Raw genomic sequence first — 16144 nt, forward strand, 5'->3', positions numbered from 1 at the left:
CAGCTCAATTGCTTCTCCTTCTGTTTTACTGTTACTTATGACCTTTGCACTTTGGTCTTTAACATAAGAATGTATTCCAGCCCACCATAGCGTTTGGCAGCCTGGATGCAGGAGTGTGATAAATGCACCCATAAAGTGTTGTTCTCTGTGGTGTCTTCTGTTTGCATGGGATATGAAGTACTTGACACAGCACTCACTTGTGATCAGTGTGTTGATACTTTATCTCTTGCTTTTGTTCGGAAGGCCTGTGGCAGTGACATGGGGCGATTCCCCTTTGGGTCTCGAGAGGATAGATTCTGTCTTTCTGGTGAAAGAAACAGAAGTGGGGAGGTGCTTACCTCAGGGCCCAAGAGGTTTGCCTCACATCATGCACTGAAGAAAAGTGTACTAAGAAACTGCCCTTCCTGTCTGTGTTCAGAAACCACTAGTCCTTCCTGGAAGACTTCTGTCTGGGTGCTCTTGGGCCTGTTGTTTTCTGTTTGGTGCTGTAAATTACCTGTGATGGTTTGTGCACTCTGCTTAGCATGTGAGGGCTTGTAGTTCTCACATTCAGTGAGACAAGGTGGTCTTGTAGGAAGCTTTAACTGCAAAACACTGTCACTTGCAGGTGCTTCCAAACTTAGTGTGGCCCCTTAGCAGAGCCAGTCAACAGGCTGAACTCTTTTAAGTATCTGCTTGTGAAGGAGACTGACACTGAGAGTGCTTTATCTAAGGGGGAAGATTCTGTTTGATGATGGTGGGATTAATGGTGGAGTTGCTCAGTTATAATATGGCTCTGAAATTTTAATACTGCTCTTACTAGAAGACAAAACCACAAGACTGAAACCTCCTGATAAGTGTGTTTGGGAGCAGACTCATGTTCTCTAAGAATCCCACTGGGCCCAGTTACAAGGACGCAACAAAGCAGTGTTTTCATCTTTGTCCATAATCAAAAGAGGAACAGCTGCTCTGGGGGATAAAATGCAAGGAAAGGCTAGATGAATTTTAAGACATTGAGAAGAGACAGATTTTCTTTGTAATAATCTCATTTGTGTTTACAAAGTTACTACAGTCCTTCAGGTGCTGCCACAATGTACACAGTTTAAGCAAAAACAACAACAACAAAAAGGTTGTTTAAACTCTGATGGACAAGATCAGTGTTCAAAACGGCTGGAGGTGTTTTGTAGCAAATGTGTGCGTTTCTTTGTCCCACTGCTCTCAGTAATTTATCCTGCACTACCATTGTAGCATCCCATGTTCCATGCTGCAGGAATGCTTTGGCCTAATATCAAGCTCCAAAAGATACTTTTAGTATCAGCTCATTATCTCAGCCAAGGAGGGGGTGTATGCTTTAGGCTTGTGTAGGTTCTGTCTCTTAAGGAGGCATGGCTAAACCGGGAACAGGTAAAAAAAGATGGCAAAACAAAACCCCAACACTCCATTCCCATCTCTCCTCCATCCGTGCCCCCCAACAGCTCTCCCTAGCACAAAACCTGCACACTGTGTGAAAGCTCATCTGGCATGGGAGAGTTTGCTGTTTTTCCTGGAGCAAGAGATTGCTTTGTTCCCTTTTGTGGTCGTTTAGGGAGGCCTTTTGCAGGTGTGTCCAGGGTGGTGCTAGTCCCTTGCACGAAGGAGCACAGCCCCCACTGTCCATGTGCAGTACCCCCGTGTGCTGAGCTCTGCAGCGGGGCCCTGCCCAGGGCTGCTGTGCCCGCACAAGCCTCCCTGCATCCCTGCTGCTGCTGCAGAGCGCAGCACCTCTGCGAAATGCACAAAGTAACTGCCCTCAAAACCTTGCAAACTCATTCCTGTCTGCCCAAGGGCAATTTCTTTCCAGTCATGGGAAGTCCTGGAGACATTGCTAATGAGTTCAACTGAGGAAATCACACGAGGAACTGTGGGAGAGGGAAGGCTCTTTCTTGCGTGCCAAGCGTGAGCTAGAATGTGTGCAGAGGGTAAGGAGGTGTGGTAAATATCTTAGGAAGGAATGAAAGAAATGAAACAGAGGTGAGGCAGAGACTTGAAAATGAAGGAAAAGAGCTGGAAACTGGAGAGGGTAGCCATTGGCAAAAAAAGTCTTACTTTGTAGTCCTTTCATACATGTAATTTTATAAATCAACAAATATCAAGCTCATGTCAGTAACTGTAGCTACAAAAATATAAAGGGGGTTAAATATTTACAGACAAGAATTTGAGGGAAAACATGTTTCCAGGAAGTTTTGCTCTTTGATTCTTGCTACTGAGTCAAATTATTGGCATATTTGGGACAGAAATAGCTCACGTATCTGTGTGACCTTTCAATTTCCTTTTCAATCTTCTGAACTGTAGTGAGTAATGAACTGTAGTGGACAAAGAAAGCATTAAGAACGGGCGTGGTGTAGATTTTATTGCATGTTTGCAGTAGAGCTCTGTATTTCTTTGGGTGTGATATAGCAAGAACCTGCTGTGAGAGTTAAGATCTCTGGGAGCAGTGATCGCACAGATATAGAGGTGGTTTTTCTCCACGTGATGGTAGCTTAGATATCCGTTTAGCAGTGGTTTTGTTTTGTTTTTTTGTTCACTGTTTATACAGCACCTAGCACAGCATGGTCTGATTTGTAGGCTCCGATTTCTGCTTGTCTTTGACCTGCGAGTGTTAATGAGGGCAGAAGTGCTTGTGTGGGGCTTTTTTGGCCTAGTCACATACCTGTCTGAAAGCAAAAGTTTATCCTTTGGCAGGTGCCCCAGGCTTCCTGTCTGCAGCTCTTCCTTTGCAGGGTCTTCTGCAGCGAGTCAAAACAGCTAGCTGTTTTGTAAGGAAAAGGATGTTAAAAAGGATGTTAAAAAGCATGCTAAAGGGAAGGGATGGGAAATGACGTTTCAGCCGAGAGGCTTTCATTGTGTGAGGGGGAGGAGCATATGCAGCAGAGGGGGAAGCAGCATGAGATCAGTGGGCTTTTTATTGCACAGCATGAAAAGATCCCACAACTAAAATCCGATCTAACCTTTGCTTCCTCTGTGTCTTACAAGAAATGTTTTCCATGTAAGGCAAGAAAAGCCTGCTGTAAGGAAGCATGTGGCTGTCATGTATTTCACAAAATGTGTCTCAGCATTCAGCTGTAGAAAAACAGACCAAAGAAACCTGTGGTAGCTGCAGCCTTTGTTGCCCACGTTTATGCTATTTAAAGACTAGTCTTCTCCAGCTTGATTCTGGTGAAATAGCAGGCTTGCCTAAAGTCTGCTGACTACTTGTAGGGGAGGGGATTTAGCCAGGCATTGCTGGGGATAGGCCTGACATTTCTCAAGTCAATTGAATTATTCAGCTGATGGTAAGCCAACACCTTTCCAGCAGGTTTCTAGAGCTCTGGTTTGACTCTTGGTAAACACCTATGCAAGGCCACCTACACTTCAGGTGTGGTTTCAAAAAGAAGTGTTGATTATGTTAATCACCTCTCTGAAGTTCTTTAAGACTTTCATTCCTTATACCCTTCCCCCCCCTCATACTTTTTCTTGACTTACAGTAGTGGAGGGGAAAAGAAAATCTGTCTCAGAAATGAGGATTTAATAATTTTCTCGGCTGAAGAAGCCAAGGATTCCTTTTTACATCTTGAAATGAAGGTGTTTGCAGGCCTTGGATTAATATATAAAAAATCGTTTCAACTCTGAACTTCAGCTAATGTCAGGAACCAGACCTTCCCAGGATTGATGACTTTAAGGCAGTAATGTGCATGTCCTCTTTTTCAATCTCCTCCTCAGCTTTATTTTTTAGTCTTCTGCAAAGTCAGAGTCTCACTATAGATTGACATCCTTCTTTTCACATTACTATCATTGGTCTTAACTCAGACCCTTTGCAATTTGGGTGAACACTTGTAGAAGGGAGCTGGGATCCCTCTGCATGCTCTCATCTCTTGACTGATTTGCAGGTGAGCTCTGTAGCCCGTTCTCAGGAATGTGTAGTGTGTGTTGAGCATTGCTGTGCTCTGTGATGACATGGCTCTCACAAGACCAGTTCTTTCTTTTCTCCATTTCTTCATTCCCATCGATCAGGAGTCCTTCCTGCAGTAAGGAAGTCAAGATTATTTCCCCAGAAAAAAAGGTGAGCAGAAATGTTGGGTCAGGCATCTTGGAACTATTAATGTTGCAGACTGTCACCTGCTCTCCATTTCTCCTTGCTGGTGGAAGTGCTTTCTGTGTTGCAAGGAATAGTGTTCCCTTGGTAATGGTTGTATTGAGGTTGTACCTGTAATTCTACAAGGCCTCACTCCTGAGGGCCTTTGCCTTTGGGGCAGAGTAATCTTTTATGTCATGACTTCTGAGAGTGAAACTTACTGCTGGTCTAGTGACAAAACCCAACAGTTTTCCTGGGTCAGAAATAAAAATTTATTAGTAGGACTGCTTCCTCAAAGAACTTAAACTCCTGCCCAATTTCACTTATTTTGTAGCAAATGTCGCCTAAATATAATTAGCTTTTTCAGATTTGATTTGTCAGCAAGGAGCTTGTAAAGACTGTTGATGCCTTTGATGTAAATAAAGCATGGCTGTTCTTGGCAGAGATGATGAAGCTTAACCTTGGTCCCTTAGAAGTACGTTGTTGAGTTCTGTCCTTACCACCATGTGTTCTTACCTTTCAAAAGGGCTCACAGTAGCATTTCTCCAGGATTTCTTTTCATTTTCAAGGATGCTGTGAAGCAGCCTCTGCAGTGATTTCCAGCAGCTATACTGAAGTGCCTCTGAGGAGCAGGACTTGGAGGTGGAGGCTGTGGCAGTGTTGCTAGGACCAGGGAAGGGTATGTGAGTGTTGGAGAAAAGGCTTCTGACAGTTATTGTGCTCTGTAGTATGCTGTAAGAAGGGTGGTTTCCCCAAAATGAGCCTTGGAGTGTCCTCTGGGGCGTTAGTGGAGCTATTTATTTTCCACAATGCAGGCTTGTCTTTGTTCTCCCCCCACTTCCCTCTGCATGTGAAAGGATGATTCTGCTTCATGAGGGGAGCAGACCCTGATGTGCAAGAGACAAATGGAGATCCTTTGTTATCCAGAGCCAACTGTTCCTTACACCTGTTAAATGCAATGTTTGGCTCACTTAGAAAAGCAGCACTAGGTGAGTTAGAATGTGTATAAAACATGCAGAGACTAGTATTTTCACAAAATGAAGCTTGCAAGTGGCTTTTTAAAAGATGCCAGTGGACATCCAGATAGTTGCAAGTGACACACCACCAGCTCCTCTGGATATAGCTGCTGTGACATTAGTGCAATACAGTCTCTCTCTGAACCTTATAGGTGGAGCTACAGATGACATTTGATGTTTTGTTGTCTTTTTTTAACAGTTGTTACTCTGCATATACTGAAGAGAAGTGAGATTATTAAAATAAAACCACCAACCTTCCCCCCCGTTCTTGGTCAATTCCTGTGCAGGAACTCTGCATAATGTATTTTTTTCTTATGAATAAGAACAAGAAGCTCAGTTAACCTGTGCATTGGAGACTATTGCCAGTCTGATGTTGATGTTTAGGCCTTTCTGTAAGACTCAAGATTTTTTATTTGTAAAGTGTGCCTCAATTGAAATGGTTGCTCAGTTTCTTTTAAACTGTTGCACCAATGTCATTACTTCCTGTGACTTCCTCTTGTCTGTTCAAGAGATGCCAGAGAATTGTTGAGCAAGCGTCTGATCCTGATGTCAAGCTGTTTCCTCTACATACGTGTAGCATTTGTAGAAACTAACACTTATCTCTGTATGGGTTTTATTTAGAATGTTTAGCTTTAGAGGAAAAGGAAATTAGTAACACTGAAAGATGGTGTTAATGGATTTAACCAGTTGTTTTGCAGTAAATCCTTAAACTGCAGAGGCAAAAGGAAAACTGCTTTGGTTATGGTAACTGCTGACTCTCAAAGACTCAATCACATATCAGATTTACAAAATGGGGAAAAGAAATCCAGTCTTAAGAGTACAGTATGAAAAGGTGCCTACCCTTTGAGAAACTCATTTCAAAATAGGTTAAATGAACATGAAAATCTTATGCTGTTGAAAGTAATTGTAAATCACCTTCTCACTCTTTGGTGGTTCTTGCATATTAATTTTGTTATGTTTTAAGCTATTGTAGCTGATCTCTTTGTCCTGCTGCTTGGAACACTGTGTTACAGGTAAAAACATGAAGAGCAGGACTTTTAAACAAGCTTGCTTTATACTAATTTTAATAACCTTTATTTAATCAATTCAGTCTGAGGGAACCTTGTTTCCAGAGACAGGAAATTGCTTGAGGATTACTGGCTGTGGCAGGACCTTCATATTTATTTGCAAAATGTCTGGAAAAAAATAATAGAATCAGTCTTCCTTTAAAGGCAGTTGAAACTGGAGTTGCTGAGCTTTTCCCATGAGGCTGGGTAGAGGTCACTGGTCACATTCACTGGAATGTTTTTTCTTGAGAAGTAGTTTCATAGCTTAAGTGTACTCATGGGGGGTACTTGGAGACACCTCAAAACCCCAAGCAAAGCAGGGAGTGACATGCTTCCCAAGTGGATGTACTGTTCCCTTAGCTGCTGGTTGCTTGACATACTTATTCCTTACCTTCAGATAGCAGAGAGTTAAATATCCCTGCTCTAAAATGCACTTTTTAGAAGGAATGGGGAAGCATCTTCAACTTTTCAGGTCTGTGTGTGCAAGAGGAGCAAGGCATGGAGGTGTCTGGGACAGCATGTGTGGTGTCTTTCACGTTCATGTGCGCAGCCTGTTGACATTTGAATACAAGTATGCTGGACAAGTAAAAAAAAGTAGAAATCCAAAAGACTCCATAATCTGTCTTCTTGCTTATGTTTCATGGATGGTTGCCTGGTAGCTGCCCCTTCAGGTGTGGAGGACTGAGGCAGGAGGCAGGCAGCACCTGGGAGTGGTGTGCTTGGCTGAGGGAGAAGGGCAGGGAAGGAAGGGCTCAGGTCAGTAGCAGGATGCTTTACCTCTACGTTCTGTCCCTGGTGGAAAGGTGTTGCCTGTGGCTTTATCCAGTTTGTCTTTGCACATTTTGAGTACTGGGAAGAAATATGATCTTTGGAAGGGTTTTCCCTAGAGTTTTGAGGTAGACTGGACAAAGCCTAGCTGTGCTTTTGGAGTCCTAGGTGGTCTAGCAAAACAGCCAAAGTGAGACGTAGAAGATGAAATAACCTGTATGATCTTGACTTCTGACCTAGGATGGGCATGTGTGTGATTCTTGCTTGTGTGCAGCACCACTTTGCAGCCCTGCACGAAACTGTAACGTTTGCTGCTGAGCATTTTGCTGACTCTTGTTGTTCTGCCTTATGTAACTTTCCCCTCTCTTTTGGCTTTGATTTCATTTGCCTGCCTCTAGCTCTAACAAGCCTGTGTTACCTTTGGCTGTTTTGGAGCACTCTCACCCAGCTTTTTCTGGCTTTTAATCTGCATGGAAACCATGATGCTGGATCCATGATTTCGATATAGAGTATCTTTATGTATAGTAAATTATTTTTTCCACACGTCAATGAGGATTGAAAATGGAGATGGTTTTAGGAGCAAGAAGCCTGTACAATTTCTTGGCCTAGCATAGTGGGCTGCTTGCTTAAGCCAGAGAGTGCTTTCAGACACTTCAGGCCTTGGCAGCAAATCTGAGGTGGGAGTGTTTCCCCAGCTGCTGCTTCCACTGGCCTTGTGCAAGGTCCCAATTTCTGAGAAGTTCCCAAAAATTTAATTACTGTTGCAAAGGGGATGTTTAGCTGCAGGTGGGTGTGGGAGCAGCAGCACGGGGGTGTCTGTTCACTCAGGATTAAGGGTCATCCTGCAGCCCAGGTAGCCTGTAAATGGTGGAGGGACAGCCCCAGCTGGCTCTGCAAAGGGGAAATGCTGATGTACAAGAGGTGGACCAGACTGCAGGTCACTAAAGGGTGAGGAACCATTCCTGCTATATGAACGAGGTGCCGAGAGTTGCTAAATGAGTAGTTACTCTCAGGCAGTGTTGCTTGGCTGCCTCAAGATCCTCTGCTTAACATTTTGTTTGAGTTTGATAACAGCTTGACAGAGGCCCCTCCCTGGGCAGTGGAGGAATGGGGATCCCTCTGGCACAGGGTGGTGCAGAAGACTGGTTGTGCTCCCTCTCCTGCTGCAAGTCAAAGCATCCGGTGTCCCAGTTCTGGACTACCCTAGTTCCAGCTAACAGGGACTTATTTTTTAAAATATTTTTGCTCTACTAGCCATGCTTTGTAAAGTCTAAATGTCACCGAGTCAGGTGAGGAAAAAGTTGAAGCTTTAAACTGACCTTCTATTGAGGTACAACAAACAGGTTTTGTTTATGAAAAGTTTTATTCTGCAAACGCTTACTTCTCTACACTTCTTTCTGGCATGCTTCTCTCCCACCCCAATTTGATGGTGGAAATCTTTGACACAAAATCTAAATCTTTAACACACCATCTTTGTATGATGGTTGTAGGTCTCAGATGATGGTTTGGTACTCTGCTGGTAAGGGATCTATCCCGAGCATTCTGCTTGGAGCACTTGGCCTTATGGTGTGTGTATATCCCCTTGTGACATGTAATAAGCCATTATCCTTCTTGGAGTGTCTGTCTGACTTGGTTATTCTAGCTTGTGCTGCTCAAATCAGAATGTAATTGCAACTGATCCCTTGTAAGAAAATCAAGTTAAGTGTAGCCTGTTGAAGGAAACTAATTAGAGGAAAAAAGGCTGTGAGGGTCTTCTGCATAGTGATGTGTCTTCTCTGTGAGTAATTCTGGTAATTGTGAGGATGACTTAAAAGAAAGCAAACTGTCTGGGCTCCTTTTCCCCCCCCACCACCTCTTCTCTTGGTCCTATAGACTTTTGAAATTAGTTTATATTAACTTGCCTGAAGTCTGAAATCTTCATGTAGGTTGTTGGGGTGGAGTCTGTGTGGGATGTGCCTGCTGCTGGTGAGGGTGCTGTGCTGGGGACCTGCTGGGAACACGGGCAGCAGGTCTGTGTGCAGGCACTGTGCTCATTGTCCTGTGCGCTCAATTGCGAGGGGATGGAATGGGGGTGCCAAGTTTTTTCTTTTTTCATTGTACACTGGCAAGAGTGATGTCTGCCTCAGTGAGGAGTTTGTGGCAGTACAAGTGCATCTGTGCTGTTAGCACAGTGCATCCTGAGGAGGAAAACCAGTAAGAAACATCTAGCAACTTTGCAGCTGCTAGAAAACAAAAGTAAAGAAAAATAGTGGGCTAATGGGTGCAAAACCGAGCCATAGTGCTGAGGCCTTTTGAAGGCCTGACTTATCAAGACTTATTGAAGTCATTCTCTTCTGTGTTAGAATCCCAAATGCAGTCTCAAGGCCACAACCAGAATTTAAATTTTTTTTTGGTTTGGTCAATAATCTGTCTTGTTGGAAGGTTAAATTTTCGGAGGACTTAAGGGACAGTATTATTTTTTGGCATTTTTGTGTGTGTGTGTTTATCTCTGGAAAGATCTATGTGCTGGTGAACATTAAAATGTTAGGGATTTGTTAGCCTGGAATCTTCTGATACAACAACACATCTCTTGCTGAGAACCTTCTTTATCAGGTGGAATACAAATAACAGGCACTGTACAATATTTGTTGCCATTCCTTGAAAGTGGATGATACTTCTGTATAGTGGATATTTTTATATCTGGGAAATACAATCATTTTAAACTTGAGTTGTGTCTCACAGCTGTGCTTTTAGGAATAAATGTAAGAGTTCCTTCATCTCCTGGTATAGTTCCTTCCTTAAATGTCAGACTGCTTCACTGAAGTTTATATTTAGAGGACTTTGATAGGAAAAAGACTTCCAAATGGATGTCCTCTCAAGTGGCTGTGCAACCTGGTGGTATTGCAGCTGCATGTATAGCAGACTGATGCTTTTAGCCTCATTAGCTGAAATGAAAGCGCAAGAAATGGTCAGGATAGGGAGAGGCATGTTCTAGTAGTGAGGGATTATAAAATAAGCCTTTACTGTACACAGGCTTTCATTCTCTGAAACAGATTAAGATAGCTGCATAAATGAGAATAACATCCTGGATATACAAGTGACTTTAGCAATCCAGTGCTTCTTTGTCAACCCTGTTACTGAAAGTAACATTTCAAGCTTGGATGTGGTTACAAGAAGTTCTGCCTTTGCACGGATTTTCTTTATTCTCCTTCCCTGAAGCCATTCCAGTTTACTGTGAGTTTTCTTTTTTAGGACTTATTATTTTTGGAAGGCATTCTGGAACATTTTGTGCATATGGTCCTCTGTAAATGTGCTGTTGTACTGATTAAAGCTGAAAGTATGAAACCTAGCTTTTCCAATGCAGTGCGGCAGGGGAAAAAATGCTAAAACAATGGTTTCTAAAGGGAATACTTTTCCAAATAAAGACATTTTCAAAAAACCCACAAACAACAAAAAAATCGCCCAAAAACAAAACCGAGACAGATTGTGAGAAGTTTTCCACAACCCCCCAATCTCTAGTTCCTCCCATAGATAGCATAGATATCAGTATGTTTAAAAAAATAATTCTTTAAAGCAGATCTGGCACTTTAAAAAAAAAATAACTGTTTTCTTTTCATTCACTGTTGACATGAGCCCACTGCTATAAGCATTTTTGTAATAGTGCAGAAATCTGCAGTACATTGGAGTTGTGTGCATTAACCTAACTCTTCCACAGCTCTGTTTTTCTTCTTACTGGTTCCTGGAAATTCACAGCCTGCCCATAACTAACTTCTTCCTTATTTGGAAGGACAATGGATTTTGATCTCTTATCTTCTTCTTCTTCCCAAGTAAAGCAGAAAAATTTTCCAGTGAAATTTTGTGACTGTAAAGAAAACGTCTTAAAATCTGGGGAGCTAATGATATTTAGGGCTTTCTCTTGGGCTTACCAAAGCAAGGAAAGTTGGATTTATTGTTTTTTTAAATAATACAATTGGAATCTTCTGTGAATGTGTCAAGACATGTCATGACAACCACAGTACGGGGAAATGGGAAAGGATCACACAATACTGAGACTGTTTCCAGTAGTTTGTTTCTGATTCTGTTTCTAAAAGCATGAGTGCTGTTTGTAAGAATGAAAACCGAGCCATGCTTGGCAGTTGCTAATCCACACTGAATTGAGCATTTCCATCATGCAATGGACAGTGAAAGGTACTGAATACCACCCCTTTTCCTCTTGGCAACCTTGCACCTCTTCTTTGGAAGCACACACCTTGGAAAGTCTGTTCCTTCCTTGTTACCTACCTTTAAAAGGAGCGTTGGAGTTGAAGCTTGTTTGGTGCCCACAGGAGCATCTTTGAAGCTGCTGTCCATTTCTTTGGGCTGCAGCAGGGAGGAAGCTGGTATACAAAGGCTTGCACCCAGCATGGAAGGGGAGCAGCTGGAGGAAGTGTTCCCTGCAATCAGCCCACAGGAAAATATGCTTGGTTAACCTCAGGATGGTTAGAGGAGCATCAAGTGAGATAAGGAGGCAAACAAGGGAGGGGCACAAAAGCATGATCTAGGTGCCAAAAGAACTTTAGCCTGTGACAGGAAGGGTAGAGAGGAGGAAGCTGGGCAGTAGGCTGTGCAGATTGGTGAATCTTGCAGGTTTATTCACTTGAGGTAGGAATATTGGTGTGACTTTATCAGTTGTAAGGTACTAATTATCCAGTAGTGAAAAATCCAGTTCCCTGGCTTAAAGCTTGGGTGTGCCTTAGTGAGTCTGTGGAGAATTAGGTACATACCATTTATCAGAGATGAAAATGGAATTTCAGAGTTTACCCTGTCCAGCAGGCTTCTTTCTATGCAAACTCCAGTGCTCTCTCTTGAAAATGGAAGTTGTGCATCACCAATTGTTGGTTTAGTTTGTTGGGATTTTTTTTTAACTTAACATTTTAAAATTTAAAAGAAATGTTCTAGAAACCTTTGTGGGAGAGAGAAGGTAAAAGCTAAATCAAAACAATTCTATGAAAGAAACAGCCAAATTTGAAGGTCATAGGCCAAACCCTCAGCACAGTTGGGGAATGAGGAAGGAAATCCAACTATTCAGATTTCACTTCAGCAGTGGGGTTGTTTGCAGTAGGGTGTGTACTGATTCCAATGTCCAGAATAAGGAGCTTGGTTCTTCTTTATAGCAGGGAATTTGTGCAGTTTGCCTGTCTGCTTTATGCTGTGACTGTGCTATGCAGAAACCTGCCTTTTTATAATTCAAATATGAAGGTGTAAAATGAAGCTACCAAACACATCATCTGGTTACTGGACAGGAGGAGTGTTACATGTTGTTTGGCTTTTCATATTTCCTCCTTTCCTCTTCTACCTTTTCCAATTATCCTGAATAATTGAAAGTTGGCTGTGCTGAAAGTCAGATTATTAAGAATTTTCTGAACTGCCTGCAGGTAACTTCAAAGGCTTTGGTTTTTTCCTTTGTCCCTAACTTAAACTGAATAGTGTAATTGAATTGTGATGCTGTTCCTAAATTTTAAAAACACAATTCTGTTTTTAAAAGCTTTCAACTAAACTGGTTTTACCATCAAAAGTAAGTGGAATGAAGGATTTCTTTCCTCTGCTGTCACTTGGACTTGATTTTTCTGTATTTTTTTAAATTTAGCAGCCAAGAGGATGACTTTTTTTGCTTTAAAGCCTGACTGCTCTTTGAAAGCAGGCAAAATAAGGATACAACAAAACCAGCAACTAAGGGTGAAGGTTAAATCCTCTAAACCACACTGCTTACATTAGACTCCCCTTGCAGCATGACCATGAGGCAAGAACACTTGTACTTAGCTTTTCAAAAGCTGTGCTCTGCACACCCATCACTCATGCCACTGCTGAGATCTTTGCTGTGTGCATTCAAGAGTTAGCAAACAATGTCTGAGTATTCTGTGAGGGGGAAATCATGTGGATAAAATAGAGATTTCTTACGTGCATGAGGGTAGCTAATTTTCTTTTGCTAAGTTTCAAGCATGGTATTTAAAAGCAAGCCAGTAGCATTCCAAACATTCTGAACACTTCCCTAAATAAACTTTGAAGAATTCAGGTTGAAGACCTGTTTTCCAGCAACAGTGACACAGGACATAACTGTGCTAGGCATTTTGAGCAACTAGAGAGCTTCAGACTGTCCAGTCTCTGGGTGTCCAGAGCATGTCCTGAGCATATGACCTTCCAAAGAATGCTTTTTCTGTGTGGACCTAGGAGTCCTTCTGTGACAAAATAAGAAAAATAAGACAATTAAGTTGTAATCCTGTGAAAATTTACACATGCTTACAAAGGGATCTTGGATCAAGGGATGTGAGTTGGCAGCTTCTGAAGGTCTGGAAGATAAATGGTGAAAGTCCCCCCAAAGAGCTTATCTTAAAGAGAGCTCCTGCTGTATGTAAGTGTGTCATCTGTGGAAAGGGCTGCTGGTGGTGTAAGAGCAAGCAGGGGGTCTGGCCTGCGTGGTTTCAGTGGGAGTTGATGTCTGCTTGAGCACCTCATGGAGAAGCAAACCACTGTTCCCTGTGCAGGCAGGGCTGACCATGCTACCTGGGGGACTCTTGGTGGAGCATTGCTGGGAAGCTGGCTTGATGCCAAGACTTGAAGAAAGAGCTGGAGATGTCCCTAAGCTGGGAGCAATGGGTACTTCTTCACTTGTTCATAGTATTCCCTAAGAGGGTGTGTGACTATTGACTTTGTAGATATAGAGGATGGCTTATTGTCTTATCCATATTTAGCAGGTGTTTTTCAAGGTTCACATTATAAAGAAAGCAAAAAATCTTCCACCTTTATTGGCTGGTATACTTTCAACAGAGAAAAATCTCCTTCACTCCTTACTGTGTTTATGGACACTGCTGGCTGTACTGAATATTATCTTTGTAAACATCTTTGTTTAAACTTAATCCTTACATAACCCTTCAGCCTAGGCTGTGGTGTGTGAAATGGGTCTGAAATGCCCTTGCTCTTCATACTTGTGCCACTGTCAGCTTCTGCCTTACTGTTCTTAGTATCCATTAAAGAAACCAGCCAGTTCCTTAGTGCTTTGTGTACACTTTGATTCTCCCAAACCCCTGAATTGTTAAGCTATGCCCCTGGGAGTATGTCTGACAAATGTGTGTGATCTATACTGCACTCCAGCTAACTTCAGGCAGTGGAGGCCTGAGGAGTTCTTATAAAAGCTGCTTTTCCCTGAGCTGTAGGTATGAGGAGTGTGCTAAAACAACAGTCAATTTTCAGAGAATTGAATGTCTGTCTAAATAGCCTTAAAATCAGCTTTCCTCTGGGAAAAAGGGATAGTTTCTTATCTAGTTAGAACCTCTCTCTTCTAATTTTGTCAGGGAACAGTCAAGGCTGGGAATGAGTTTTGTAACTTGACTGAAGCCCAAAGGGAGGATCCTCACAAGCAGTACCTGTACCCCATGTCTCCTAACAGTCCTGAGGGGTTTGTCTATGCTGGCACCCACTGGATGGGCTGGCTACCCTTGTGTCTCCTTCAATTCCACACCAAACTAGATCAGCTTAGTGGGATGTTTCTGTAGCAGCATCAATTTACAGCATTCCTGGAGTGGCAGCCCCGGGCCTGCAATAGACAGGATATGTGGTAACCTGGGATTCAAGTGACTTGGTAGCTAAAGAAAGGTGTGGAAACCATGTCTGATTTTAAAAGAAAGGAGATAAACAGTGCTGTGCTTTGGAGCAATCTGTTAGTGAATGAAGAATAAGCAATAAATGATTCCCTCTGAAGATATTCTTGTTTTAGATATTTCTAACTTGTTCGCTGTTCAGAGACCAGAACTGCACTGCTGACTTCTGGGTGCATTCTTTGGGGGAGGAAAATGCCTGTGGGGAAAGCTAGCACACCTCAGGTGGCTCACCAAGTTTTGTGATAATTGCATGCCCTCCTCCTACCTCTCCTGGCTGCTACCATGTCACCTGACATGCATTGTTCCAAGGGCAGGGAGGGCCACCTTTTGAAAATACTGGGGCAGTACTTTCAAAGGTTCTTAAACTAATGAGGCTTCATTAAATTGGAATAGAGAGAACAGAGCTTTCTTGGTCTAATCAGAAGGGCATTTGTTGAAGATGGTGCACTGTTTTTTCAGAGCTGTAATTCTGTGTAGAGCAGTGACTCTTGGAGGGGAGCAGCCATCTGTTGGCCTGGAGGATAGAGTGGCCTCTTCTGACTAAATATGAACTTAGATGCCATGCAGGAGGTCTGACTTGAGAGGACAGGGCAGATAAACAGATTACCTGGCTTGGCTTTCTTCACATGGAGTATTTTTTTTTTTTTCATTCCATGGTCTAATTGATGCTGAAGGTATTCTAGCAGGTAAGTGGAAGTATCCTTATTCCGTTCTGCATGGTGGAGATTTGAACAAGCGTTGTCTCCTTATTCATAGAATACATAAGAAATCTATAGGCTGTGCTACAGACATAGTGATATAGATTCACTCCTCTCCCCCTCCTCCAAACGAAGCAGGAAACAAAAGGGGTAGACACAGAGTTTATTGCAGCAGCAGCTCCAATGTGCATTACACTTTGTCATCTTGACATGACATTTCAAGGCAGGGTGTATGCAGACAAAGAATTTTTCTTTGAGAGAGATCCAAAAAGAAAGATCCAAATTTAAAGATAGCCCTTTTGTGAAGTATAAGCATAGTAGTGATGTAGAACTAAGGGAAAGCCCTCTTTTCACTAGAATGGCTATCAGGTTTGTTAACAAATCTACATATTCCCTTTCATAATGCATCTACTGTTTTGCCTGAGTAATTGGAAATGTGAGTTGAGGACGAGTCGTGTGTTTCTCTAGTCTGTGCTGGTGTATTGCTTTAATCTTGGAAGTACTCAAGGGTCTGAAGGTTCTGCCTTCCCCAGTAGTAGGAGTGATAACCCAGATGTCCTGTTTGTCCTCACAAGGTACAAAAGAGTACAATACCCGCCTCTGCACTTCTCAGGTCTCTTTGAGATTATCCAGCAGTTTTGAATTTCCTTGGGAAACCTGGCCAAATAAAAAATCTAATCTTCCTTCAGTCTGCATATTCATTTAACTGAAGAAGCTGTGGCTGAATGGGGTTTTCCTCAGAATTAAAAGTATTCTTGTTATCAGGTGTAAAAAACATTAGTTTTGGCAAATTTGTTTTCACCTGAGAGCTTCAAATGTGTATTGAATAGCAGGATACAAGTACTGAAGTGTGTTTCCATGTGGGTGTTTTTTTGTTGTTTTATTTCGTTGGTTGATTTGTTTTTCCAGGGTGTTTTTTGGTTGGTTGATCATT

At 42.4% G+C, this 16144-nt stretch overlaps 1 protein-coding gene across 6 annotated transcripts in view; it reads left to right on the top strand.

The window, feature by feature from the left end:
* Window positions 1-16144, top strand: part of SUSD6 (sushi domain containing 6) — a 91115-nt gene that overhangs the window by 28008 nt on the left and 46963 nt on the right. The window lies entirely within an intron of this gene.

This window comes from Zonotrichia leucophrys, chromosome 5 (genome assembly GCF_028769735.1).
Source record: "Zonotrichia leucophrys gambelii isolate GWCS_2022_RI chromosome 5, RI_Zleu_2.0, whole genome shotgun sequence".
Taxonomy (NCBI): Eukaryota; Metazoa; Chordata; class Aves; order Passeriformes; family Passerellidae; genus Zonotrichia; species Zonotrichia leucophrys.